Raw genomic sequence first — 27,917 nt, 5'->3', positions numbered from 1 at the left:
GCTGGGAAAGGTTTTCCCAACTCTTAAGCAACTGATAAGCAGGAAGAAACAGTTGCCCTGGAGCCCTGCCCTGTCTGCAGGTGACACTTCAAGCTGTGGCAGCCACCTGGGTACCATGAGGGCTGGTAGTGGGAGCTCCTCACTTAGGATGGAAGGGAGGTGAGATGGAGGAACCTGGATCCTTCATGGCATGGTTTGGCAGCTGAATTTTAACCAACCGTGGCTGGACCTGCCCTACCTCCAGACTTCTCTTGGCATGAAGTAGTAAGTCCCCTCAAGCCATTTTGAGTCAAGTTGTCTGTTGTTGAAGCCAAATGTGACAGCAAGTCACACATATCCGGGGCCAGCTTCATGGGATGCAACCTGTGTGGTTGCAGGCTGCCCTGCACTTGGTTGAATGCCCAGCTGTGGCTATCTTGACATTTTTTTCTTTTTTTTGAGACGGAGTCTCGCCCTGTCACCCAGGCTGGAGTGCAGTGGCGCGATCTCGGCTCACAGCAAGCTCCACCTCCTGGGTTCACGCCATTCTCCTGCCTCAGCCTCCCCAGTAGCTGGGACTACAGGCGCCCGCCACCATGCCTGGCTGATTTTTTGTATTTTTAGTAGAGACGGGGTTTCACGGTGTTAGCCAGGATGGTCTCCATCTCCTGACCTCGTGATCCACCCACCTTGGCCTCCCAAAGTGCTGGGATTACAGGCGTGAGCCACCGTACCTGGCCTGACATTTTTTTTTTTAAAGAAATAAGGTCTCACAAACTCCTGGCCTCACGAGATCCTCCTGCGTCAGCCTCCTGAGTAGCTGGGATTACAGCTACCGCACCCAGCTTGAAATTCTTAATACTTTTTTTTTTTTTTAAACACAGGGCTCTGCATTTTAATTTTGTCCTGGGTCCTGTTTACATAAATATCACCTTGACGATCTGTGCAATGTTGGCACACCAGCGTTTAGGACAGGGCCTAATGTATGGTAAGTGGGCCATAAATCTTGGTGAGGAATGAAATGAAGGAACGACTTCCTGGAAATGTCCTTCCTCCACTTCTTCATCTGGTAACATCATATAATCCTCTGGATCAGATGTCCCCTCCTCCAGGAAGCCTTCCCAGACCACCCCCACACCTGTAAGTCTGGACCAAGTGCCTCACTGGAGCTTCCGCAGAGCCCCCTCTTTCTCCATTTCATATACTATTTTTGGGTGACTGCTCCGCCCACCTCATGCTGAACGACTCAGCAACAGAGACCAACCCTCCTTGCCTGCTGTACCCAGCTCCTGGCTTGGGGCCTGCCTGTGAATGAGTAAATAAGAGTGAAGGCACGTGGTTCTTACCCTGCTTCCCAGGCCTGAGGGCGAGAATTCCTTTGACAGCAAATTTAGCTCATACCTTCTAGCTTCTCGGCTCCTTTGTAGCTCTGCTATAATTATTACCCCAAATAATAATTAAGGTTTTTCTCTTTGTATGGTGCTTTGAAGCACTAAGATCCCCCAGGGCAGGGATGGGGTTTGGTTCATCTCTGGAGGCTCGGGTTGGGTTTATGGGTGAGTGGATGATGGACGCATGAGTGAGCGTGTGAGGGGGAGAACCAGCAGAAAGGGGGAGAACCAGCAGAAGGGGGGATGGCGTATTCATGTCAGTCTGTGTCTCGCAGTGCAGGCTCCCAGGGGGCTGGATCTGAACCTGAGTCATCTTTGGCTCCCCAGGCAACAGGAAACGTTTGAGAAAGGATAATGAAATTAATGAACGAATTGCTTAATGATGGATCACATTGCCCATTATCTGATTTCCCCCTCATGCTCCCCCGGCGAGGCAGCAGAGCTCATCAGGAATCACCCCATTTTTTTTTTTTTTTTTTTGAGATGGAGTCTGGCTCTGTCACCCAGGCTGGAGTGCAGTGGCGCGATCTCGGCTCACTGCAAGCTCCACCTTCCGGGTTCACGCCATTCTCCTGCCTCAGCCTCCCGAGTAGCTGGGACTACAGGTGCCCGCCACCACGCCCGGCTAATTTTTTTGTATTTTTAGTAGAGACGGGGTTTCACCATGTTAGCCAGGATGGTCTTGATCTCCTGACCTTGTGATCCACCCGTCTCGGCCTCCTGAAGTGCTGGGATTACAGGCGTGAGCCACCGTGCCCGGCCTGAGAATCACCCCATTTTACGGTTGGGATAATCGAGGCTCAGTGGAGGAGGTGTACTTTCCCAGGTGACACAGCAAGAGACCCGGGTTTTAAGGCCAGCAGCAGGTGTCCTGATTCTCTCTCACAGATGAGGAAACTGAGGCTCAAGAAGGGCATTCTAGCCAGGTGCGGTGGCTCATGCCTGTGATCCCAGCACTTTGGGAGGCCGAGGTGGGTGGATCACCTGAGGTCAGGAGTTTGAGACCAGTCTGGCCAACATGGTGAAACCACATCTCTACTAAAAATACAAAAATAAGCCGGGCATGGTGGCCCATGCCTGTAATCCCAGCTACTTGGGAGGCTGAGGCAGAAGAATTGCTTGAACCTAAGAGGTGGAGGTTGCAGTGAGCCAAGATCGCACCACTGCACTCCAGCCTGGGCAACAGTGTGAGACTCTGTCTCAAAAAAAAAAAAAAAAAAAAGAAAGAAAGAAAGAAAGAAAAAGAAAAAAAAGAAGGTCATTCTGAGGTGTCCACCCAGCTCCGGCAGCAGGTTTTCCACCGGCCAGATATATCCTCTTCCTCAGATGTTCAGAGAGTGAGCAGGGCCTACAGGAGGAGCGAGTCAAGCTGACCTTACCCTCACTGCCAAGGCAGAGAAGAATTCCTTGGAAATTCTTCCCAACTGTATCTCGCAATGTCTGGCAGGAATGAACGCGGCTTCTCAGAGGTTGATACTGCGGCTTCCGTCTCGCCCCCACTTCCAGCCCTTTACTCTGGAGAGAAATCTCTCCGGTTGGAGATTGAAGCTGCATTTCCCAGACCTCTGGAGAGCTAGAGTTCTGGGCTGAACTGGGCTTTGCTAATTAAGTGCACTCGAGTAAGATGCGGAAAGCCGATCAAGGGCCAAAAGAACCACTGGCAGTGAGGTTTATTTATCTTGGTTCAGCGAGGGAGGACGCATTCCAGGGGATCACTGTACAAAGAGTCAGAAGAGGCCTTTCAGAGCGTTAGGGCTTGCACTAGAGGGCTCTGCCGGGGGTTGGGGGAAGTGGAGAGCAGTTCTAATGAAGGCTTAAGAAGCCGGGCAATGCACTGATTGGATTCCTCCATAATTTTTTTTTTTTTTTTTTTTTTTTTTGAGACAGTCTCGCTCTGTCGCCCAGGCTGGAGTGCAGTGGCGTGATCTTGGCTCACTGCAACCTCAGCCTCTCAGGTACAAGGGATTCTCATGCCTCAGCCTCCTGAGTAGCTGGAATTATAGACGCAGGCCACCATGCCCAGCTAATTTTTGTATGTTTAGTAGAGACAGGGTTTCGCAACGTTGGCCAAGCTAGTCTCGAACTCCTGGCCTCTTGTGATCCACCCGCCTTGGCCTCCCATAAGTGCTGGGATTACAGGTGTGAGCCACCGCACCCGGCTTCAATTTTTTTTCTAATTACAGAGATAGGGTCTTGTTATGTTGCCTAAGCTGATTTTGAACTCCTGGCCTCAAGTGATCCTCCTGCTTCAGCCTCCCAAGTGGCTGGGATTACAGGCGTGAGCCACCATGCCCAGCTCTTCTCTTTAATTTTTGCCCTGAAGGCAGGAAGATAGCGCAGGGTTGCATTTTCAATGGTAAGGAAGTAGCAGTAAAGAATGTGATGTTGTCAGAGGAAGGAAGGTGTTGAATTTTTTGCTGTTGTGGTGTGACTCTTTGTACAGAACACAATTTTTTTTTTTTTTTTGAGAACAAGTCTCGCTCTGTCACCCAGGCTGGAGTGCAATGGCCCCATCTTGGCTCACTGCAACCTCCACCTCCCAGGCTCAAGCGATTCTCCTGCCTCAGCCTCCTGAGTAGCTGGGATTACAGGCGCCCTCCACCACGCCTGGATAATTTTTGTATTTTATTAGAGATGCGGTTTCACCATGTTGGCCAGGCTGGTCTCGAACTCCTGACCTTGTGATCCACCCGCCTCGGCCTCCCAAAGTGCTGGGATTACAGGCGTGAGCCACCACGCCCAGCCCACAACCCTATTCTTGCTTGCTTGGAACATCATGACTTGGCTGCCAGCAGGGCCCATTTTCATTCCCCCCGTTCTCTTGCCCCTCTTGCACTGTTCCTCCTGGCAAGTATAACAGTGGAATATGAGGTGTCTCCACGGCAGGCAGTCAGGGCCGTTCTCTGACTTCCCGGACCGCAGATGGCAGCTTTTGGCCCCTGGGTCACAGCTCTGGGGATATGTTCTGGAACTCAGAGCTACAGATGAGTCCTCAAAGGCGGTGGCTCCTTGCTGGGACAGTTCCGTGTGGTTCTCTGAGTTATCGCAGGAGGCTCAGCCCATTCAATAATTTTGTGAACATTTAATTCCCTATATTAAACCCTTTGGTAGATAAAAATACCTGGGGTGGGGTCTATTTACCTGTTTCCTCTCTCGAACCCAGACTGAGACACTTCTCCATTCCACTTTAGACAATCACCATAATGGTAATAACTACTCACGGTTGTGAGCACTTCTTCTGTGTCTGAGCACTGGGTTTAGCGGCTTCATGCATCTCATTTAGCACTGGCCACACCTGTGAGGTGTTTGCCCTAACAGGGTCAGACAATATAGGGTACATTATCCAAAGAGTCATCTTCCGGCCAGGCGTGATGGCCCACGCCTGTAATCCCAGCACTTTGGGAGGCCAAGGCAGGCAGATCACCTGAGGTCAGGAGTTCAAGGCCAGCCTGGCCAACATGGTGAAACCCCGTCTCCACTAAAAATACAAAAATTAGCCAGGCGTGGTGGTGCACACGTGCAATCCCAGCTACTCAGGAGGCTGAGGCAGGAGAATTGCTTGAACACTGGAGGCGGAGGTTGCAGTGAGCCAAGATCACACCACTGCATTCCAGCCTGGGCGACAGAGCGGGACTTCATCTCAAAAAAAAAAAAAGAAAAACAAAAAACAAAAAGTCATCATCTGATTGCTGCCAGGAATGAAGTTATCACAGCAGTAAAAACATCCACTGGTGAGACCCACAAAGTGCAAATGCCCCCTCTTTATAACTGTGCTGTGGAAGTCATATCGGGGAAATTCTACAAATCCACACCTCATTCATGTTTTGATTTTTCTAAGAATCGGGGCATACATTCATCACTGCAATTGTTGCTTACATTTTGTTAAATATACAACAAAATCAACCAGGAGTCGATTCTCAGCATTCCTGGTAATTCTGTCAAGCCACCATGAACATCTCATCAGGGAACACTGAATCAACGCTCCTAGGGAAACACTGCGTTGGCTTCCTGTGAGCCTCTGGCCACATGTTCGTCAACACAAGCCTTATTTTACGTATGTTTTTATTTAAACATATCTTTGTTGATATATTGTTTTCTGTTGTTTTTTTTTTTGTTTCATTTTGTTTTTTGTTTTGTTTTGTTTTTTGAGATGGAGTCTCGCTCTGTCGCCCAGGCTGGAGTTCAGTGGCGTAATCTTGGCCCACTGCTAACTCAGCCTCCTGGGTTCAAGTGATTCTCCTGCCTCAGCCTCCTGAGTAGCTGGGATTACAGGCGCACACCACCATGCCTGGCTAATTTTTGTATTTTTAGTAGAAGTGGGGGTTTTGCCATATTGGCCAGGCTGGTCTCGAACTCGACTTCAGGTGATTCACCTGCCTCGGCCTCCCAAAGTGCTGGGATTACAGGTGTGAGCCACTGTGCCCGGCCATTGTGTCATTCTTTTTTTTTTTTTGAGATGGAGTCTTTCTGTGTCGCCCAGGCTGAGTGCAGTGGCATGACGATCTTGGGTCACTGCAACCTCCGCCTCCAAGGTTAAAGCAATTCTCTGCCTCAGCCTCCTGAGTATCAGGGACTACAGGCCCCCGCCTCCCATGCCCGGCTACTTTTTTGTATTTTTAGTAGAGACGGGGTTTCACCATCTTGGCCAGGCTGGTCTTGAACTCCTGACCTTGTGATCCACCTGCCTTGGCCTCCCAAAGTGCTGGGATTACAGGCGTGAGCCACTGTGCCCGGCCCACTGTGTCATTCTTATGCCTTTGCATCCTCATAGCTTAGCTCCCACTTATGAGAGAGAACATACGATGTTTAGCTTTCCATTCCTGAGTTACTTCACTTAGAATAATAGTCTCCAGTCCCATCCAGGTCGCTGCATATCACAGTCTTCTCATGCTTAGGAACACTAGCTAGCACTTCAACACTACACTTGGGAGCCATTTAAACAGCAAAATCATCAAGAGAAAGCATAAAAATGTGGAAAATGTGGCACTAAATAGACTGAGAAGGATGCTTGTTTACAGGGTGAGAGCTGAAAGGGGAAGGCAGGGGCTGCCTTGTTCAATCTCAGCAGGGAACTTGCACATTAGGCCACTGGTTTTTCTTTTTTTTGTGGTGTGCTGCTCTAAGCATGTCTGTGAATGACCAGCAAAACCACGAAAGCACTGCAAGTATTAATGGTGAGGTTACAAATAAATGTGAGTGAGTTGGCAGATTCACAAATATGGAATCCACAAATAATGAGGATGATGCACTGTATTTTATTTTATTTTATTTTTTGAGATGGAGTCTCACTCTGTCGCCCAGGCTGTAGTGCAGTGGCACAGTCTCAGCTCACTGCAACCTCCACCTCCTGGGTTCAAGCAATTCTCTGTGCCAGCCTCCCGAGTAGCTGGGATAACAGGTGCTCGCCACCACACCCGGCTAATTTTTTTGTATTTTTAGTAGAGATGGGGTTTCACCATCTTGGCCAGGCTAGTCTTGAACTCCTGACCTCGTGATCCACCCACCTTGGCTTCCCAAAGTGCTGGGATTACAGGCATGAGCCACTGCACCCGGCTCAGCCTGTATTTTCTTAAAATGATGTGGTTTTTTTTTGTTGTTTCATTTGTCGAGAATCCCAAACAAACATGGAAATAACTGTCTTGCATAAATATAAAATATGGGCTGCTGTATTAAGTAGTCTTTTCCCAGTGCCAGTTACTCTGGGACATTGAGGACCTCCTGTGCTATTTCTGGCCATTCCACAGAGGATCGGAGGGGTCCAAAGCCTCTCTCTTTCTCCTCACCACACTGCACAGCCTTCAGGAGACAGGGCTGAGAATTATGGCCCAGGCTGTCTGACCTTCACAAAGACTGGTGCCACTTCTCCAAGCAGCCCCTTTGGATAGGCAGGGGTCTGTGAACTCTAACCAGCAACCTCGGCCGGGCACAGTGGCTCACGCCTGTAATCCCAGCACTTTGGGAGGCCGAGGCGGGTGGATTACGAGGTCAGGAGATCGAGACCATCCTGGCTAACACGGTGAAACCCCATCTCTACTAAAAATACAAAAAATTAGCCGGGCGTGGTGGTGGGCGCCTGCAGTCCCAGCTACTCGGGAGGCTGAGGCAGGAGAATGGTGTGAACCCGGGAGGTGGAGCTTGCAGTGAGCCGAGATCGCGCCAATGCACTCCAGGATGGGTGACAGAGCGAGACTCCATCTTGAAAAATAAATAAAATAAAATAAAATAAAATAAAATAAAATAACCAGCAGCCTCAGACATTTTACTGTGTGCAATAATGTCAGGAAAAACTGCCCCGGATAAATAAACTCCTGTAGCAACAAGAAGAAACCAGGTGGAAGTGTTCCTCAAAACCGCTTGGAATTTATACTGAACTTTTATAGCACTGGGAACAATCCACCACCTGGAGAGAAAGTTTAACAGGTTTTACGATTTATTTAAGAGCTCTCGTTAATTTTTCATCTCATTTTGTCTTTACCACAGAAGGATTCGCTTGAAATGAACTGAAGCCTAAAGGGTCATAATATATTTTTCTCATTAAATGAAAATAAGCTTTATAGTTAAGGAGGTCTTTGGGTGTTTGGTTTGGTCAATGTTTTTCGCCTTGGCATCACGAGTTTTAGAGGACAGGCTGAGTGCAGTGGCTCACACCTGTAATCCCAGCACTTTGGGAGGCTGAGGCAGGTGGATCATGAGGTCAGGAGTTCGAGGCCAGCCTGGCCAACATGTTGAAACCCCGTCTCTACTAAAAATACAAAAATTAGCTGGGTGTGGTGGCGGACGCCTGTAATCCCAGCTACTCGGGAGGCTGAGGCGGGAGAATCGCTTGAAACTGGGAGGGGGACGTTGCGGTGAGCGGAGATCACACCACTGCCCTCCAACCTGGGGGAAAGAGTAAAACTCGGTCTCAAAAAAAAAAAAAAAGTTTTACAGGACAAAGTGCAATGGATGGACAATTCCATTTAAATTGAGGATTTATTCTTTAATAAATGTATTTGGAAATGCATTTCAGTGAGATAAACATTTGATGATTATTATCATTATTATTTTTGAAACAGGGTCTTGCTCTGTCACCAAGGCTGGAGTGCAGTGGCACCACCATGGCTCACTGCAGCCTCAACCTCCTGGGCTCAAGCAATCCTCCTGTCTCAGCCTCCTGAATAGCTGGGACCTCAGGCTTGTGCCACCACACCTAATTTTTTTTTGTAGAGATGGAGTCTTGCTATGTTGCCTAGGCTGGTCTCCAACTCATGGCCTCAAGTGATCCTCCTGCCTTGGCCTCCCAAAGTGCTGGGATTACAGATGTGAGCCACCACGCCCAGCCAACATTTCATTCTTAGAGAAGAAATGCATATTTATGCATTCGTATATCCTCTTGGAAGCATGTACACACATTTACATATGTGTCTATCTTCCATTTCCAGCACCTACCCTATGAGATTCATGTGAGGGTTAAATGTGATATGGTAATTGAAGCTGGAGAAATTTGGGTTATCTTATTCTCTGGACAGTGGTGAACACAGCATGAGGGAATGCCTGCGGCTACCTGGACCCTTCCTCCAGACCTCTTATTTTGGCTCTGGGCACCCACCCTTGTCTGCAGTCACTGTACCCAGGCTGTCCTGAAGGGAGAATAGACCACCCCTTCTGTCCTCTCCTTCCACGTGCTTTATGAGAGCTGGTTCCACCCTGCTCCAGGAGTGGACATGTGACTCTGGACTGGCCAATCAGAACTCCCGCCCCTGCCTGGCCCCTGTGATTGGTTCAGGTGAGCCAATCAGATTCAGGGAAATAATAGAAGGGTGAGGCAGTGAGGGCGGCCTTGGCCTTGCAGTGGCCTTTATTCCCCACAGTGGAGGGATGGAAACCAAAGAGGTCCGCGAAGCCCAGACAGCGGGCCAGGCCTGGGGCCCTGTGCTCCGGGATCCAACCAACCATGCCCCAAGGTGTCCAGCTTCAGCTTCTGGTGTTTGTTGCTGCTGTTTGTTTTCAGTTACCCAAGCCAATAAAGTTTTCTTTCTCCTTTCTTAACCTCCAATCCGTTTGAGGTGCATTTGTCTCATGCAACCTGAAACGTGCCACCGCTGCAATCATCACGTCCCACATCCTGCCATCCAGAATTCCCCAGAGCCCCACTCAGCACGTCTCTTTCCCATCGGTGTGCATGGGGCACAGGCCGGAATGGTTGGTCTGAGGCAGGGTCGCTCTGCTTCCTCAAAGCCCCTCCCTCTGCGCCCCAGCTGCAGCAGCTGGCACACGGAGGAGGTGTGCAAATCTAGGAAGATGGGTGAAGAACGTTATAGGAGGCAGCCACAGGGTTCTGCACATAGGTTTGCCATATTTAGCAAATTAAAATATAGGATGCATTTAAAATGCAATGTTCAGTTGCATTTATTTCAAATAAACAACAGATGTATATATACATCCTATATATATAGATTGGATAAGTACTGGGACTTTTTTTTTTTTAATTATTTTTTTGAGACAGAGACTTGCTCTGTATCCCAGGCTGGAGTGCAGATCTCGGCTCATTGCAACCTCCTCCTCCTGGGTTCAAGCAATTCTCCTGCCTCAGCCTCCCGAGTAGCTGGGATTACAGGCCTGGGCCATCACACGTAGCTAATTTTTGTATTTTTAGGAGAGACAGGGTTTCACTGTATTGGCCAGGCTAGTCTCGAACTCCTGACCTCAGGTGATCTGCCCACCTCGGACTCCCAAAGTGCTGGGATTACGGAAATGAGCCACCGTGCCCAGACGGTATTGGGATATTTTTACACTAAAAAATTACTCATCTTTGATCTGGAGTTCACATTTAACTGGGCATCCTGGAGTCTGCCTGGCATCAATACTTCTCAGACTTTCCCATGGCGAAGAATCCCTTGAGGATTGGGTTAAAATGCAGATTCTGACTCTGTAGGTTTGGAGTAGGGCCTGGGATTCTACATTTCTCATGGGTCTGTGGGTGCTGTCAATGCTGCCTGCCGGGGCCCAACTGTGTCTGGGAGTAGAGATGAAGATTGAGCACGTTCACCTAAGCAAAGCACCCAGGAGTGTGTCCGGTACCTGACGAAAACTCAAGAAGTGTTTGTTAATTATCACTGTAAGGAGGATCATTTGAAAAGTGTGATTGTGTGCGTTTCTCTGTGTATCAAGGACTTCGAAGCAATTGTACTTCAACAGCTGCAAACTCTCCCTCTCCAATCTGCCAGCTGCAGCTGTTCCTGTCACTCGGCCTAGGGCCACACCCTCAGGAGGAAACCGTGAGGAGGTTATAAAGGGCTCCCCAGCAGGAGCTGCCACCCGTGCCTCTGCACTGGAGACCTCTGACCTTCCATATCACTACAGAGATGTGTGGCTATTCCGGTCGTCCACCACTCATTCAACGTAGATGGAGGCTTGCGATGCCCAGAGTGCTGGGGGGAGACTTGGGGCTCTTTTGATTACAAGTGGCAGGAACCCAAAACAGGGCTTTCCTGGAAGAAGTCTAGACTCACTCACTCAAGGGAAGGAAGAGTGGAACGTCCAGCCCTCAGGAAGGTTAGGCAGAGTAGAAGCACCTGAGCCTATGGCCTAGGCACTCAACTCAGCTGGGACATTGTCTCCCTCCAACTCTCACTTCTCTGTGAGGCTTCATTTTCTCCTCCTGCAGACTGGCTTCCTCCACACGGTGGGAAGCAAGACTGCCTTGAGTTTTCCAGCCTCTCACATACCGGCATCTATGCCAGAGAGGTGGACTCTCCAAAGAGAAGGATCCAGAGAAAGCCACTGATGGGCCAACTTGGGTGAAATGATGCTGTTATAGCCATTTGCAATTCTCTCCGTACTCACCATTGCCCCCAACCCCAATTTTATTCAGACTCGAGGCTGTAAATTCCATCTAGATGCTGATGCACCCCTGAAAGGGAGCTTTACCATTTTTACTGCCTGGCATCTGAAAACTCTGTATTAGGGAAGGGTGAAGCTGCTGTAATAAAGAAACGCACACATTGTAATGGCACATCACGTTAGAAGGGTACTTTTTCCTCTAAAAACATTTCCAATTGTAGCTATATATAACACAAAATTAAATGTCTTAACTATTTTTGTGTGTGTCTGGGAGGGACGGAGTTTCACTCTTGTTGTCCAGGCTGGAGTGCAGTGGCCTGATCTCGGCTCACTGCAACCTCTGCCTTCCGAGTTCAAGCGATTCTCCTGCCTCAGCCTCCCGAGTAGCTGGGATTACAGGCATGCACCACCACGCCCGGCTAATTTTTGTATTTTTAGTAGAAACAGGGTTTCACCATGTTGGCCAGGCTGGTCTTGACCTACTGACCTCAGCCAGGAGGCCTTGGCCTCCCAAAGTGCAGGGATTACAGGCATGAGCTACCTCGCCTGGCTACATCTTAACTATTTGTAACTGTGCAGTTCAGTAGTGTTAAACCTATTGACATCTTGTGCACCCATCACCCCCATCCATTTCCAGAACTCTTTTCATCTTGCAAAACCGAAACTCTGTCTCCAATAAACACTAACACCCCATTCCCCTCCCCCCAGCCCCTGGCAACCCCCATTCTACTTCCTGTCTCTATGAATTTGACTTCTCTAGGTCCCTCATATAAGTGGAATCATAAAGTATGTGTTCTTGTGTGACTGGCTTCCTTCTCTTAGCATAATGTCCTCAAGGTTCATCCATGTTGTAGCCTGTGTCAGAATTTTCTCTCTTTTTAAGGCTAAAAAATATTCCATTGTATTTATTTCTTTATTTTTATTTTTTGAGACGGAGTCTGGCTCTGTTTACCAGGCTGCAGTGCAGTGGCATGATCTTGGCTCAATGCAGCCTGCGCCTCCGGGTTCAAGTGATTCTCCTGCCTCACCCTCCCAAGTAGCTGGGACTACAGGCGCCCGCCACCACGCCTGGCTAATTTTTGTATTTTTAGTAGAGACAGGGTTTCACTATGTTGGCCAGGCTAGTTTCAAACTCTTGACCTCAGGTGATTCGCCCGCCTTGGCCTCCCAAAGTGCTGGGATTACAGATGTGAGCCACCGCGTCTGGTCTATTCCATTGCATTTATGTGCCACGTTTTGTTTATTCGCTCATCTGTCAATGGACACTGGGTTGCTTCCACCTCTTGGCTATTGTGAATAATGCTGCTATGAGCATTGGGTGTACAAGTTAGATGTGTATTTCTTGATCATGTAGCAATCTAGGATAGATGTTAGGTGACAGGATGTATTTCCACAAGGTGGTCATTCAGGGACCCAGGTTTCTTGGGGCTCCCCTCTTTCTTTAGGGCCTTGAAAGAGCAGGAAGCAGGCATACGTTTCTTTTTTTTTTTTTTGAGATGGAGTCTCACTCTTTTGCCCATACTGAAGTGCAGTGCTGGGATCTCGGCTCACTGCAACCTTTGCCTCCTAGGTTCAAGCAATTCTCCTGCCTCAGCCTCCGGAGTAGCTGGGATTACAAGCGCCCACCACGCCCGGCTAGTTTTTGTACTTTTAGTAGAGATGGGGTTTCGCCATGTTGGCCAGGCTGGTCTCGAACTCCTGACCTCAGTTGATCCTCCCGTCTCAGCCTCCCAAAGTGCTGGGATTATAGGCGTGAACCACTGTGCCTGGCCAACATACATGTTTCTTAAGAGCATTGGCCCGGAAGAGGCCTGTATTGCTTCCATCCCATCCCATTGGTGAGAACCAATCACAAGGCCACACTTAGATGCCAAGAAGAGTGGAAAACAGAATCCATCGATGGGAAGCAGCATCCCAAGAGTGATTTTGTACTGCGGAAGGGAAGAACAGATGTTAATTGTCAATTAAGCCATGTCGGCTGCAACCCATCCCATGTTTGGGAAACATCCTGGTATTGGTTGGGTTGTCTTAAGGGAGAGACTCAGAATTACCAATGGTTTCAGTGAGTTAGAAAGTGATTTCTCTCATGTAAAATCTCAGCTGGCACGGAGCCTCTTTCACGAAGCCATCCAGTGTCTAGCTGGCTCCCTGTGTCTTGTTTCTCCTCCATCCTCAGTGTTGGCTTCCATCTGGTGTGCCAATGAGCTGTTCTCGATCTTGCCGTTAAGTTGTCAATTTGACCAGCGAAGAAGGGGAATGGGCTGGAGAGGGAGGAGGCTGTCCCTCCCAACAACCAGGTCACTGCAGGACACCCACTGAATGATCTGATTCAGAGGAGCACAAGCACATGACTTTTCTTATAAACAGGTTTCCTCGTGTAGAGTTTGTACCCTAATAATTTGTTTCTATTGCTGTTATGATAGCACTTCACTCTCTTTTTTTTTTTTTTTTTTGAGACGGAGTCCCATTCCATCGCCCAGGCAAGAGTGCAGTGGTGCGATCTCAGCTCACTGCAACCTCTGCCTCCCAGGTTCAAGCCATTTTCCTGCCTCAGCCTCCCGAGTAGCTGGGATTACAGGTGTCCACCACCACGCCCAGCTAATTTTTGTATTTTTAATAGAGATGGGGTTTCACTATGTTGGCCAGGGTAGTCTCGAATTCCTGACCTCCTGACGTCTGCCTCTGCCTCCCAAAGTGTTGAGATTTACAGGCGTCAGCCACTGCACCCGGCCACACTTCCTTCTGTTCTAAGATATATTTAAAAATTTACCTTTGTGGTATTTCTGAAGGAGGGACACAGATATCCTCCTATTGATACACTTAACACAGCACTGTTCCCCCCACCCCATGGAAAGATGTTATTAAATCAATAATGCACATCTTATGATTGATGCTGACTGAGCTTTGAGGGTATACAGTGGCCACAACAATAGACTTATATGTAACACTGCTAATAAGTAATAATAACCACCATCATTTTTGTGAACTTACTATGGGCCAGGTATTGAACTAAGCAGCTCTTACACATATTACCTTGCAGGTTATCTTATTTTTCCCATTCCACAGATGAGAAATTGAGGCTGAGAAAGGTGTTATTCCACCAGTGAATTATAGCTTCTTATCTTTTCTGACTACCAGTGAGGATGATAACAATTATAAGCGATAAGTCATCTGCCACTTAGGTGAGAGTCAGCCAAGTACAGAACAGAGGAGGGACCAGAAGGACCAGCCTACAAGGACACTATGGTTTGGACAATTATTTTAAAATATGTGTTTTTTGCAAGAATACCAACAGTAACAGCTAACACCCAGTGCGTCCTTACTAGGTGCCTACCTAACGCGGGGGAAGTAGCGGATTCTCAGGGCTATGACAGGAGGCAGTGTGTACAGTCAAGGGTTAAATACACGAATTTAGAGCCAGACTCCATGGGTTCGGGCCGAGGCTCTGGCATTCCGGGTGTGTGACTTTTGGTAGGTGATTTGACCCCTCACCTGCAACATAGGGATAGGACCTACCACGAGGCCCTAGTTAGGGCTAGGACCTAGTGCGTGTGAAGCACTTGGAGGCGCACAATGTATTTTCATCACTTCAGAAAGGAGGAAACTGAGGCCATGGCACCTGAAGCGCAGCACTGTCTGTCCAATAACTAAGGAACCCGGGGTCTCTGTCCAGTAACTAAGGCACCTGGACTCGGGCCACTGGGAGGTGCCGCGGCAGAGAAGGGGTTACCATGATAGAGACGGTAGGAGGACCCGGGGTGGCACGAGCGTCCCTCTCCACCACTTCACTCTCCTCACGGCAGGCCCGGGGACCCGGCCGCGCAGGCGCGAGGAGCCCGGGTTGTTGGGGGGGCACCGCCCTAGACACCCGGAAGTCTCCGCCTAACGGGCCCAGCCCGCACCTCCTGTCCGGGAAGGGGGCGGGGCCGAAGCCCCTCGGCGCGGGGCGCCATAGAGCATGGACGGAGGACCTGCGTCCTAGACACTTCCGGAAGTGGCTCCCTCAGGCGCCCGCCGGGCACCATAGAGCTGGGGGCGGCGGCCGGGATAGCGGGCTCGCCTTCCTAGAGCGGCGAAGACAGGGTGGCGGCCCGGGGGGCAGGGAGTAGGGAGAAGGGGGGAGCGGCGCGGGCGGAAGCGGCCGGGAAGGTCACTTCCGGCCTGGGCGCCCGTCCCCCTGACCCCAGGGTCTGAGTCGCCGCTACCGCCGCTGCCACCATCCGCGAGGCAGGAGAGAGGAGGAGAAGTGCGGCGCGGCGGCCCCGGGACCAAGGAGGTGAGGGACCAAGAGGCGGGGGTCGTGCGCTGGGGTCCAGGTGGGCGCGCGCTTCGGGAAGCTGGGCTTGGGCTGCGGGTGGGTGGGGAGACTGGAGGGCGAGCGCGACTGGGCGGCGGGCGCGCGTGCGCGCTGCTGGGGGGGCGTGAGTGGGCGCGCGGCCGGGGTGACGCGGGCGGGGGGAGTGCGCGTGCGCGCCGAAGAGCTGTGGGAGGGGACGCGCGCCCGGGCGGCCCGCGAGCGGGGCTGGAGGGGGGTGCGCGTGCGCGGGCCCGGGTCCGGGGCGCGCGCGTGCGCGTGGCGGGGGCAGGAGCGGCGGCCTCGGTGGGGGTCCCTCTGCTGCGGGCCGTCGGGGGTGGGGCCGCTGTCCGTCCCCCCGAAGTTCCAACTCCGCCGGTCGTGGCCGGAAGTGGTGGCGACTTCGGGGGGAAGTTGAGGCCCAGGTGGGGGAAGGGGCCGCGCGGGCTGGGCTGGCCTGGCCGGATACCGCGGCCCCGAGGGCACGGTCTCAGCCCTCGGCCCCCCCAGCCCTTCCTTCCCCTTTTCGAGTCAGCCCGGGTCCCGTTGCTGCCCCGGGCGGGCTGCGCGTGGCCTTTGATCAGGCGGGTAATTACGGGGATTCTGGCCGGCAGGAGGCCCATTCATTCGTCCTTGCTCGGCAGGCGGGGAGGAAGCGCGTCCCCAGCGGGGGAAGTGACTGGGCCAAGGTCAGCCACCGCGTGGCCCACGGGGCAGGGCGAAGGCGGGGACTGGATCGGGTGGCGACTCCTGAGGCCTCTCTCCCCTGTGCCGAGTGGATCAGAGTGGAGCCCCGCCCTCCTGACACCCCACCCCGACCCCCAGTCCAGGGAGCTGACCCCAATTCATGTGGATGAGTGCTCTGGGACCTGCAGAGTCGCACAGAAAAGTGACCCACAGACACAGAAGGCAGGAGTGAGTGGAGGCAGAAGTTTTTCCAGTGCCAGGCCCTGTGCCGGGCGCTAGAGACAGGGAGCAGGGAGATGAACAAGGGCTTGGATTCTGGGTGGAAGGCAGAGACTGAGACCCCGGCGACAGAGTCGCCATCCAAGGTGACCAGACCCCTGATCGAGAGGTCTGGGGGCTGTGGGAGCCAGGGAAGGCATTTTGACCCAGCCCAGTCCGGGGGATGGTCAGGGCTTTAGGAAAGGAATGACTTGGTCTGCTTTTTGCGGTTTCCTGGTCCCAGGTCCCATGTTGGGCAGTGCTTAGAACCCATCTGGGGATCCGATTGACCCCAGCGCCGGGAAGCACAGTTGCGTTGATCCTGGCTTAGCTCCTCTGAAGACTGTAAGCCTCTTTGGCTAAACGCTGCTGACATTCACCTGCCTGCCTCTGCGCAGTCCCTGTGGTCCTCCAGCCACGCACGGCCTCAGAGAACATCCAGATCAGATTCCTGCTTGCTTATCTCACGTCTTATCCATCCATCCGGGCACCCGGCCTGGCCCCTCCCTGGTGCACTGCCAGAGTGCGTGCAGGCACTGGGTTGTATTCCCCAAGAGCTCTGGGACTGGGCAGGCCTGGGTTCAAGTCCCAGCCCCACCACTCACCTTTGTGGCCTTAGACGAGTAACTTCAGTGCCTTACTTTCCACCAGGACAGAGTGGGAGTGGTAATAATAGTATTGACCTCAGCGGGAAGGCTCTTAATGCTTTCGTTTTAGAGCCAGAGCAGACCTCAACAGATGGGTGTAAAGTAAATGGAAAGGGCTCTGGAGCCAGGCCCTTTCCTGGGCCTTGGCCTTGGCACTGTCTCTTCCACTTCTGTGACCTTGGACATGTCACTTCCCTTTTCCCAGGTTCAATTTCCTTTCGGTTGTCTAAAAACGAGAGCAAGTTCACGATTCCCTGAGTAAATGTAATCCATCCAGGTGGCTGCACAGGCCAGGCCCTGTGCTGGGCATGAGGTCACACATGGTCTTGGCACAGCACTGTCCTGTGAGGGCCCAGATGGGGTGCCTGGCCCAGCCTGGGTGAAGAGAGGGATCTCAAGGCCCCTTCTGTGCAAGCACAAGGTAGAGTGGTGCTCTGTGCTGGGCAGCCTGGCAGGAATCTTACAGTCCCTGTCCCAGAGCAGCTGAGACCCATTCACACTGGGCAGAGGGGTGGGGAGATTTGCCAGAATGCTCCCGGGAGCTCTGACCTTGAGGGAGGGGTGTGTGGTGCAGGGGAGGTATTGTGTCTTGAAAGATAGAGAGGAAGGATTGGCTACCAGGAACCTGGTACTTAAGGGAGGATGACAATGGACTCTGGGCAGGGAATGGCAGGGGTCACAGCTCAAGGCCACCAGCAACTGCCTGGCTGCCCTGGGAGGTCTTTTGTTACTAGGCATACACAGCTCTCAGGACACCCATCCTCAGACATGTTTCACAGGCCTTTCCAAACCTCGTTCGTGTGTTCTCTGGCACATCCTGAGGCCTCCAGCCTAGTGAGGACTGTGCCAGGTGCTGGGGCCTCTGTGGTGTGAGAAACTGCAGATCCGACAACACTTGCTGGTGCACACTTTGCAGGAACCTGGCCCAGTGCCTGGTCCTCACTGTCCTAAATTCTCAAGGCTCTGGGATGGAGGTGGTCACCTCCATTTTAGGGTTATGGGATGGAGGCTCTGGATGGCACTTGTTAGCCCAAGGCCCCCAGCAGCTTCAGAACCTGTGTCTACTACGATTCCAGAGCCCAGACCCTTGACCATCATGACCGCCCCCTTCCGCCCTCAGGTTGGGGTCTAGGGGGACAAAGGCTGTTCCGAAGTCCTCTAGGTGTTAGTCATTGGCTTGGAGACGCTGGACTCCCTGCCTAGTGGGGTGTACTGTCCATGAGGACTCCTACACGCAAGGCTGCTGGCTGGTTCAGGGGAACCCCAGCATAGTGGGAGAAGCACAAGTGGCTCGGAAGTTGAGTGCTGAGATCCATGCAACCCCCAAGGAGGCCTCACTCACCCAGCATCAGGGAGAGCAAGGCAGGTGTGGAGTTCGAGCAGTCACACCACCAGTGTCAGTGGCCCTGTCCCAGGAGCCCAGAGCTGTCACCTTACAGCTGCAGAGAAACCAGCCCAAGCTCTGAGCCCAGGTGGGGCGGCCCCGGGCCTGTCTGTTCCTGCAAGGGACCTGGCAACTTGAGGCTGTCCTTCGTGAAGTTTTCCTGGTTCCATCTCTGCCGTGGCCTGAGCCTTCTCCCTTTGGGCTCACAGAGTGTGGACGTCTCTCTTGTGCTAAATGGGGGTCCCATCTGGCCCCCCTGTTTCGAGGCCTTGCAGTGGATAATGCTGGGACCCAGAGATGCATCAGAAGTGGTCCTTGCCTCAGCCCAGGGTGCAGCCAGTCAGAGCCATGGATTCCTGAGGCTGCTGTGTGCAGGGTCTTTGCTGGAAATAGCCCCGCCCTCAAGTGCACAGTCTGCTGGATGCACTGTGGGGCTGATGGGGACCTATAGTAGGTGTCGCAGAGGTGAGTAAGACACGGATCCCCCTGCGGGACACAGGACCATCCTCAATGGTGGACGTTAAAGGGGACAAATGCCGTTGTCCAAGAGTTAGAAGGAAGCAAGCTGTCTTTGGCAGCCGGCCGACTCAGGTGTGGCTCCAGCCTCCTACGCTGTGGCTCTGTGACATTGCTCCAGCCACTCCACTAGTGGAAGCCTCGCTGTGGCTGTATGATATTGTACTAGCCACTCCGCTTGTGGAAGCCTCGCTGTGGCTGTGTGACATTGCTCCAGCCACTCCGCTTGTGGAAGCCTCGCTGTGGCTCTGTGAGATTGTACTAGCCACTCCGCTTGTGGAAGCCTCGCTGTGGCTGTGTGACATTGCTCCAGCCACTCTGCTTGTGGAAGCCTCAGTTTCCTTGTCTATACAACAAGGACCACAGTGATAGGCTGTGTTTACTGGGTGTCTCCACGGCTTTTGGGTGAGCGCTTGACACACATCATCTCATTTAATCAGGAGGGACGGGTAGCCCAAGCACCTTGCCCAGGTCATGTGGCTGGTTCCTGGGGGGCCAGATCCCACCCTGCCCTGCCCAGAGTGGCTGTCCTTTTGTCCCTGCGCTGGCCTCATGGCCTCACACTGTCTCCCACTGATTGTGGGGCCCAGGATCAGAGCTTATATGCTTAGGGCACCCTGCACCCAGGACCTGGGATTTAATCCGTGCTTGATGAGTGTGATCTTTTGTCGCTGGATAAGAGAGGATAGAGCTGAGGGAAGGGAGCAGTCTGGGAAAGCTTCCTGGGGGAGGTGCTGTTGATGCTGAGCCGTGGCAGATGGGCTAAGCAGATGTATACCGAGAGGGCAGGTGAGTTGGGAGGAAGGGACTGTGCAAAGGCCTGGGGGGAGAATCCACACCATCTAGAAAATGGCCAGCCTGCCCTGTTGGCCCAGCAGAGGGGTCACAGAATGTAAGGCGGTCCGTAGGTGTGGTTTTGTGTGTGTGTGTGTCTGTTTTTTTTATATAAAGGCTTTATTTTTAGTGTTTTATTTCATATATATATATATTTTAAGAGATAGGATCTTGCTGTGTTGCCCAGGCTGGTCTCAAACTCCTGGGCTTAATTGATCCTGCCTCCTCAGCCACCTGAGTGGTGACCAGGGGCTTTATTTATTTATTTATTTTGAGACAGAATCTCGCTCTGTCGCCCATGCTGGAGTGCAGTGGCGTGATCTTGGCTCACTGCAAGCTCCGCCTCCTGGGTTCACGCCATTCTCCTGCCTCAGCCTCCCCAGTAGCTGGGACTACAGGCGCCCACAACCACGCCTGGCTAATTTTTTGTATTTTTTAGTAGAGATGGGGTTTCACCGTATTAGCCAGGATGGTCTCGATCTCCTGACCTCGTGATCCGCCCACCTCGGCCTCCCAAAGTGCTGGGATTACAGGTGTGAGCCACCGCGCCCGGCCAGGGGCTTTATTTTTTTTTAGAGCAGTTTTGGGTTCGCAACAAAATTGAGAGGAAGATGCACGGATTTCCCATATCCCCCTGCACCCACCCCCGACACAGCCCCCCCACTGTCAACTCCCACTCCAGGGCAGCGCGTTTTGTGACAATGTATGAACCTACACGGACACCTGATTATCACCCAGAGTCCATAGTGTACTTTGTAGGTGTGTGGGGCTTTTGGCCTGAAGACTGTTTTGTCTTTTAAACAATTCTCAGTTACTCGGCTGCCCTAAGAGCCGGAAGGCTTCGCATAAGGATCTGAAGATCTGCAGGCACCAAGTCCTGCCGGCTGTGCCCTGCTGTCCCCACAACACACTGCACCCTGACAGTAGATGAAGTCCCTCTCTCTCGCCCTCTCGGAAAGTAGTTGAGTGTGGTGGCTGGGGCCGTGAGCAGTCTCTGCCATGGCTGTGCTGGTGCCCCTGAGGAAGACGGCTCTGACGGGGACGGTGTGGGTGGTGCGGGTGGGAGGCCTGCGGGAAACCTTTGGGAGGCTGCTGCGTGAGTCCAGGTGTGAAGTGGCTGGAAAAGAATAGAGCAGCGACCATCCTGGCTAACATGGTGAAACCCCGTCTCTACTGAAAATACAAAAAGTTAGCCGGGCGTGGTGGCGGGCGCCTGTAGTCCCAGCTACTTGGGAGGCTGAGGCAGGAGAATGGCGTGAACCCGGGAGGCGGAGCTTGCTGTGAGCCGAGATCGCGCCACCGCACTCCAGCCTGGGCGACAGAGCGAGACTCCATCTCAAAAAAAAAAAAAAAAGCAGCGAAATCAACGCGCCGCGGCCAGCCTCTAGAGGAGAGGGAGAGGGGCCAGAGCAGGGGACAACGGCTTCCCTCTGCGTCCTGAACCCTGCCGGAGGGACGTGCAGGCTGTGCTCTAGGAGAATGTGACCTGCCAAAACCGGCTCAGACGAGAGGGAAGGTCTCCGCAGACCAGACACTGTAGAATGAACAGGAAAGGGTGTGTAGAGCTTTCCCCACCACCCTCAGGGAGGGCAGGCCTGGGATCTCCATGGTGTCACAGAGATGTCCCGGGGCTGAGGAAATGAGGGCCCCATGCAAGATGCCGGGTAGATGTCACCCCACCTAGCCTGCAGATCCAGGCGGAGGTGCAGGAGGGAACAAGAATGAGGTTTTCAGGCCAGGAGTGAGGGAGTGAAGTGGCCACAGAAAAGGGCAGTGAAAGAGCTGGTGGGGGAGTGGAGGGATGGCGCTGTGGGCTTCTCGAGCTGGGAGCAGAGCGGGAAGGCGAGCAGGAGAGGGCTCTGTGGCAGGGCCGGGCAGCAGTGTTGGTTCCGGAAGCAGCCATGGGCACCAGGGCAGCAGGTGCTGGACACCCCTGGCACCTGCCCTCAGGGAGCATTGTGCCCAGGAGCAGATGCAGAGTCCCAGGAAGGAAATACCAATAGAAGTGATATCACCACGCTCGTGACATGGTGACAGAAGGTGCTGACCAGGCAGGAAGTCAGCCCTGCCATGGGAAAGGTGGGGTGTGGGCCTCAGGGAGAAGCTGACATTCGAGCAGACCCTTGAAAGGTGAGACTGAGCCAGGCAGGTGGAGGAGTGAGCCCGGCCCCTCAGAGAGAAAGACCAGGCCTGGCCGGGGCAGGTGGAGGAATGAGCCCCGCCCCTCAGAGAGAGAGACCAGGCCTGGCTGGGGCAAGTGGAGGAGTGGGGCCGGTCCTTCAGGGTGAAAGACCGGGCCTGGCCAGGACTGAGCCTGTCGGTGTGTCAGGAGCAGTGCACTGCACAACAAGATCCGGGCCAGCTGGAAGGAGGGGGTTTGCAGAGGTTCCGGAGCCAGATGGAACCCTGTGGTGCCTGGGGAGGAACTTGGATTTTGGATTGAGGGGCAGCCGGCACGTGCAGTGGCAGCAGTTTGGGCAAGGAGGTGATGAACTGAGTTGCTTTTTGTTGAGAACAGTTTTATTATGATATGATTCCCATAGTGTACAATTTGCCCTTTTAAAGTACACAGTTCAGCGCTTGCAGTCCCAGCTACTCGGGAGGCAGAGGCAGGAGAATCGCTTGAACCCGGGAGGCGAAGGTTGCAGTGAGCCGAGATGGTGCGATTGCACTCCAGCCTGGGCGAGAAAGCGAGACTCTGTTTCAATAAATAAACAAATAATATACAGTTCAGTAAGGTTTATAGTGTATTCACTGATTTATGCAGCCATCACCACAGTCGATTTTAGAACCTGTTCTTCATCCCAAAAGAAACACCGTGCATCTTCAGCAGTCCCTCCCTGCCTCCCTGCCTCCCTGCCTCCCTGCCTCCCTGCGTCCCAGTCCCTCCCTCCCTCCCTGCCTCCCTGCCTCCCTCCCTCCCTGCGTCCCTGCGTCCCTGTGTCCCAGTCCCTCCCTCCCTCCCTGCCTCCCTGCCTCCCTGCCTCCCTGCCTCCCTCCCTCCCTGCCTCCCTGCCTCCCAGTCCCTCCCTCCCTCCCTGCCTCCCTCCCTCCCTGCCTCCCTCCCTCCCTGCCTCCCTGCGTCCCAGTCCCTCCCTCCCTGCCTCCCTGCCTCCCTGCCTCCCTCCCTGCCTCCCTCCCTCCCTCCCTGCCTCCCTCTCTCCCTCCCTCCCTCCCTCCCTGCCTCCCTGCGTCCCAGTCCCTCCCTCCCTCCCTGCCTCCCTCCCTGCCTCCCTGCGTCCCTGCGTCCCTGCGTCCCAGTCCCTCCCTCCCTGCCTCCCTCCCTGCCTCCCTGCCTCCCTGCCTCCCTCCCTCCCTGCCTCCCTGCCTCCCTGCGTCCCAGTCCCTCCCTCCCTGCCTCCCTCCCTCCCTGCCTCCCTCCCTCCCTGCGTCCCAGTCCCTCCCTCCCTCCCTGCCTCCCTCCCTGCCTCCCTCCCTCCCTGCCTCCCTGCCTCCCTGCCTCCCTGCCTCCCTGCCTCCCTCCCTCCCTGCCTCCCTCCCTCCCTGCCTCCCTCCCTCCCTGCGTCCCAGTCCCTCCCTCCCTGCCTCCCTCCCTCCCTGCCTCCCTGCGTCCCAGTCCCTCCCTCCCTGCCTCCCTCCCTCCCTGCCTCCCTGCCTCCCTCCCTCCCTGCCTCCCTGCGTCCCAGTCCCTCCCTCCCTGCCTCCCTCCCTCCCTCCCTCCCTGCGTCCCAGTCCCTGCCTCCCTCCCTGCCTCCCTCCCTGCCTGCCTCCCTCCCTGCCTCCCTGCCTCCCTGTGTCCCAGTCCCTCCCTCCCTGCCTCCCTGCCTCCCTCCCTCCCTGCCTCCCAGTCCCTCCCTCCCTGCGTCCCTGCGTCCCTGCGTCCCTGCGTCCCGGTTCCTGGGAAGTGCTGATCTGCTTTCTTTCCCGGGGTGTGCCTCTTGTGGGCAGGCGTATAAATAGAATCGTGCTGTTCTGCATCGGGCTTGTTTTACCAAGCGTGCCGTGTTCGAGGGTCATCCCTGTCACAGCTGAACTTCACACCTGGTTATGGTCGTGTTCCATTACGGTCATGGATGGACCACAATTAGTTCATCCATATGGACATTTGGGTTGTCTCTACATTTTGGCTGTTACGCCTGATGCTTCTGTGAACATTCGTGTGCAGATTTTTGCGTGGACGGACGCATGTTTTCTCTCAGGTCTATACTAAGGAGTGGAATTGCGGGTTCTTATGGGAGTTCTGGGCTTAACCTTTTGAGGAACTAACTGCCAGGTGTTTCCCATGGTGGCCGCACCAGCAATGGGGGTCTCCCCACTTCTCCTGGTCCTCACCAGCACTTGTTTTCTGAGGCCGGCACAGTGGGTGTGAGGTGCTGCCTCCCTGTAGGTTTGGTCTGCCTCTCCCAGACGGCTCATGAGGACATCCTTGCATGTGCCTATCAGATATTTGTCTTTCTTTGGAGGAATGCTTTCTCGGATCCTTTGCCCAGGTTCTAATTGGGTTGTCTGAACTGAGTGACTTCAGGAAGATGAGTTGGTGTGTGGTGTGAGGAGGGCGCTTCCAAGAGGCAGGGTGGGAGCCAGGATCGTGGTGGGAGGGAGCGAAAGCCCCAAGGGAAGGGGAATGGGGAGAAGAGAGTGAGGGTGGGAGGGAGGAAAGGGCCAGAGCCCTCTGTGCTGGAGGGGGTGGGGTGGGGTGGGGGGGACGGCTGGTCTGGGCACCCCAGAGCTCCTCCCCTGCCCCACAAAGGCAGGGCCACATGGGTTGCACGGTGGCTCCAAAGAGGTTGTGGAGTCAGGCTGAGAAGGAGCCACAGGATTTGGTGAAAAGTCAGAGAGGGTGTTTGTTAGCCCAGTGGTTAGAGGATGACTTGGGGGGAAGGAAAGGAGGTGGCTGCTCCAGGCTGCAAGTAGAGGGGAAGGAATAAGAGACTGGGGGGAGGAAGAAAGCAGGTGGGTTGCCAGAGAAGTTTCTGGGCAGGGAGGGCCACGGAGGGCCAGGAGGAGTTGCTTCCGAGAGTGCGGGGGAGGAGGAGGTGAGATTGGCAGCAGAAGAAAGGGGATAATTGGCAGGCAGGCCTCCAGAGGGGTGGGCGGGACTTAATAACAACAATAATAACAATCATTTGTGCTAATTGGATCTCTCAAGGGCTGGGGCGAGGGGAAGGCACCCCTGCCCGTGCTCCAGGTGCTTCCTCTCTGCAGCGGAGGTCAGAGCCAGGTGAGTGAGCACCTGCAGAGGCTGGGAGAGCCTGAGACCCCGACTGAGAAACGAAGGCTGGTAAGGGAGGCCGGGACCCTCGTTTCAGAAGATGTGCAATTCCCAGCCTTCTGGTAGATTCCTTGAATAGCCCAGGGTTTTCTTGAGAGCAAGTGGGGGGCCTTCTCCTAGGGAGCTGGCCTGGACCCTGAGAGCTGGGTCAGGAGCTGCCTCAGGCCCCCGCAGCTCCTGGTGCCCCCGCCTCTCCCATTGTTCACCTCTGCGGGTGAGGGTCCCATGCCCCCGCCATGAGGTCCTGGGGGTAGGGCCTGATGGATTAGGACACAGGCTTCAGCAGGGGCTGAGAGCGTGCCTGGAGGGACGGGAGAAGAAGAGAACTGGGGAGCATTGAGTGAACACCCGTCTTAACCCTGGTGAGTCCTCAGAAGCCTCCACTCAGTCCCCACACAGCTCAGCAAGGCACCTGCCCTTCCTGTCCCTGCTTTGCAGAGGAGGCAGCTGAGGCTCAGCCATTTCTGCGGGTGGCAGAGCCGGTGATGACGCCAAGGACTGGTACCGCGGCTGCCTGTTGCTCACAGGGGCACAGTGCTGTCACCCAGGCTGGTTGTTTCACATCTCCCTGGTAGGTGTCGGCCCCTCCCTCTTCTCGGAGAGGAAGTTGGGATGCAGAGCAGTGTGGGCCCTGTCCCAGGTCGCCACGGTGCGGAGTTCCTTCCCGCCTCCCTCTTAGAAGAGCCACCAGACCCTGAGCTCTGGCCCCTCGCCCCTTACCCCTCCTCTGCTGCCCCCGGCCCCTCTGGCTATGGAATTTGTGGACCCTTATGCTAAAAGGCAGGAAAAAAGCATCTTCCTTTCCTGGAGGTCTCTGGGTCGGCCAGGGTGTTTTGTGTTTGGCATTTCACCCACGGGTGGGTGCAGAGACCCCCAAGCCCAGGCTAGGAGCCCCCAGCACCGAGCCCTTGTGCCCTTGGACCCCACTTACAAAATACGGGTCAAAGGTGAAGTGACCAGGAATTCCAGGGCAGCAGCTGCTGAGCACGGAGCCCCAGGCTGGGCCTCCCTCCCAGCTGCCCAGGCCTTGCCCCAGGTCCCTGCCTGCCCTTCCCTCCTGGCGCCATTCCAGGTGCTCAGCCCCTCTGCTGTGCCTCCTTGGCCTGGCTGTGGCCTGGAAAGTGTGCACCCCAAACGCCGGCACCCTCATTCCTTTATTTACATCAGGGTCAGCAGACTCTCTGCAGTGGGCCACATAGTAAACATTTTAGGCTTTAGGAACAAGAGGGAAAATCAAGGCTACTTTTCATGTAGGTATATGGCTGTCTATTGAAAACATGTAAAAGGTATTAGTATCTGGGGGGCAGTTTGAGGCCCAGCGCTCCCCGCCCGGGGTCAGCCCCTCCACCTCTATAGGCTGCCTCACTACCCCCCTACCCAACTATCACCACAGCAGGAATCATGCCTTGTGCCTAGCTAGGCAGCGCAGGCCTCCTGGCTCGCGGCAGATCCCTGCTGAGTGAGAGGTGATCTCTGCTGGCCTCTGGGCAGGCTGCTGTGCGGTGGAGAGGAGGGGTGTGGCGGGTAGACTCTCCCGCCTCCCCCATCCACAGCCTGGTCAAGGCCTTCACCCTGCAGGAAGCTGGCCCGAGGTGGAGGCCAGGGGAAGGCTCTGAGCTGGGAAGTCCCTGCTTTTACTGAGTTATGTGATAGAGTTTCACTGGAAGTACATTATCACCACTTGGCAAACAGGTTTCAGCCAAGAAGAGGAGGTGAGGAGCAGCCCCCACCACCTCCTCAGCCCCTGGTTGCAAACTGCTCTCCCCTTTTTTTCTTGTGCTTTTTTTTTTTTAACCTTTCCTACAGTGCTGATTCTTACGCATTTTTAATGTTTAGGGTGTTGTAATTAGAAAGCCTGTACAATGTTTAAAAGTTTGTTTACTTTCTAATAGAGGTGCAATTAATGTATTACAACATTTCGTTTTTCTTTTTCTTTCTTTTTCTTTCTGAGACGGAGTCTCGCTCTGTTGCCCAGGCTGGAGTGCAGTGGCGTGTGATCTCAGCTCACTGCAACCTCTGCCTCCGGGGTTCAAGCGATTCTCTTGCCTCAGTGTCCCCAGTAGCTGGGACTACAGGCACGAGCCACCATGCCTGGCTAAGTTTTGTATTATTAGTAGAGACAAGATTTCACCATATTGGCCGGGCTGGTCTTGAATTTCTGACCTCGTGATCCGCCTGCCTTGGCCTCCCAAAGTGTTGGGATTACAGGCGTGAGCCACCGTGCCCGGCCAACATTTGCTTTTTTTAAAATGTACAATTCACTGGTTTTTAATATATTCACAAAGTTGTGTAATCATCACCACTATGTAATTCCTGAACATTAGGCTGGGTGCAGTGGCTCCCCTCCTTGGGTCTCTGGCAGAGTCTGAGAATTAGGTTAACATAGAATAACAGGAGAAAAGCTTACGAATGTTATTTTATTTTATTTTTTTGAGACGGAGTCTCACTTTGTCGCCCAGGCTGGAGTGCAGTGGCGTGATCTCGGTTCACTGCAATCTCCGCCTCCCGGGTTCCCGCCATTCTCCTGCCTCAGCCTCCCGAGTAGCTGGGACTACAGGCGCCCGCCACCATGCCCGGCTAATTTTTGTATTTTTAGTAGAGATGGGGTTTCACTGTGTTAGCCAGGATGGTCTCGATCTCGTGATCCACCCGCCTCGGCCTCCCAGTGTGCGGGATTATAGGTGTGAGCCACTGCGCACGGCCACGAATATTATTTTTACAGGTACATGGGAGACTTCAGAAAGTCAAGGCCTCCTGAAGCAGCTAGACCTGAGGGCTTCTATGCCAAAGAATAGCACCTGTGAAAAAGTAACTAAAATCCTTGGGGAGGCTGAGGGAGATAAGGGTTGGTGTGTGCAGCTGTCTCTCAGCC

General features: G+C 53.7%; 1 protein-coding gene across 2 annotated transcripts in view; it reads left to right on the top strand.

The window, feature by feature from the left end:
* Positions 1 to 15,098: 15,098 nt before the first annotated feature.
* Positions 15,099 to 27,917, top strand: part of ZNF787 (zinc finger protein 787) — a 35,234-nt gene continuing 22,415 nt past the window's right edge. Inside the window, exon 1 of one of the 2 annotated variants that reach the window (XM_055370653.2) lies at positions 15,099 to 15,508. The gene's annotated coding sequence lies outside the window, so the exon portion shown is untranslated. The remainder of the gene's footprint in view (positions 15,509 to 27,917) is intronic. The other variant, XM_055370652.2, reaches the window with a different exon arrangement.

Source organism: Gorilla gorilla, chromosome 20 (assembly GCF_029281585.2).
Source record: "Gorilla gorilla gorilla isolate KB3781 chromosome 20, NHGRI_mGorGor1-v2.1_pri, whole genome shotgun sequence".
Taxonomy (NCBI): Eukaryota; Metazoa; Chordata; class Mammalia; order Primates; family Hominidae; genus Gorilla; species Gorilla gorilla.
The sequence above is the reverse complement of the archived record's forward strand: the minus strand, read 5'-3'. Positions and strand labels throughout refer to the sequence as shown.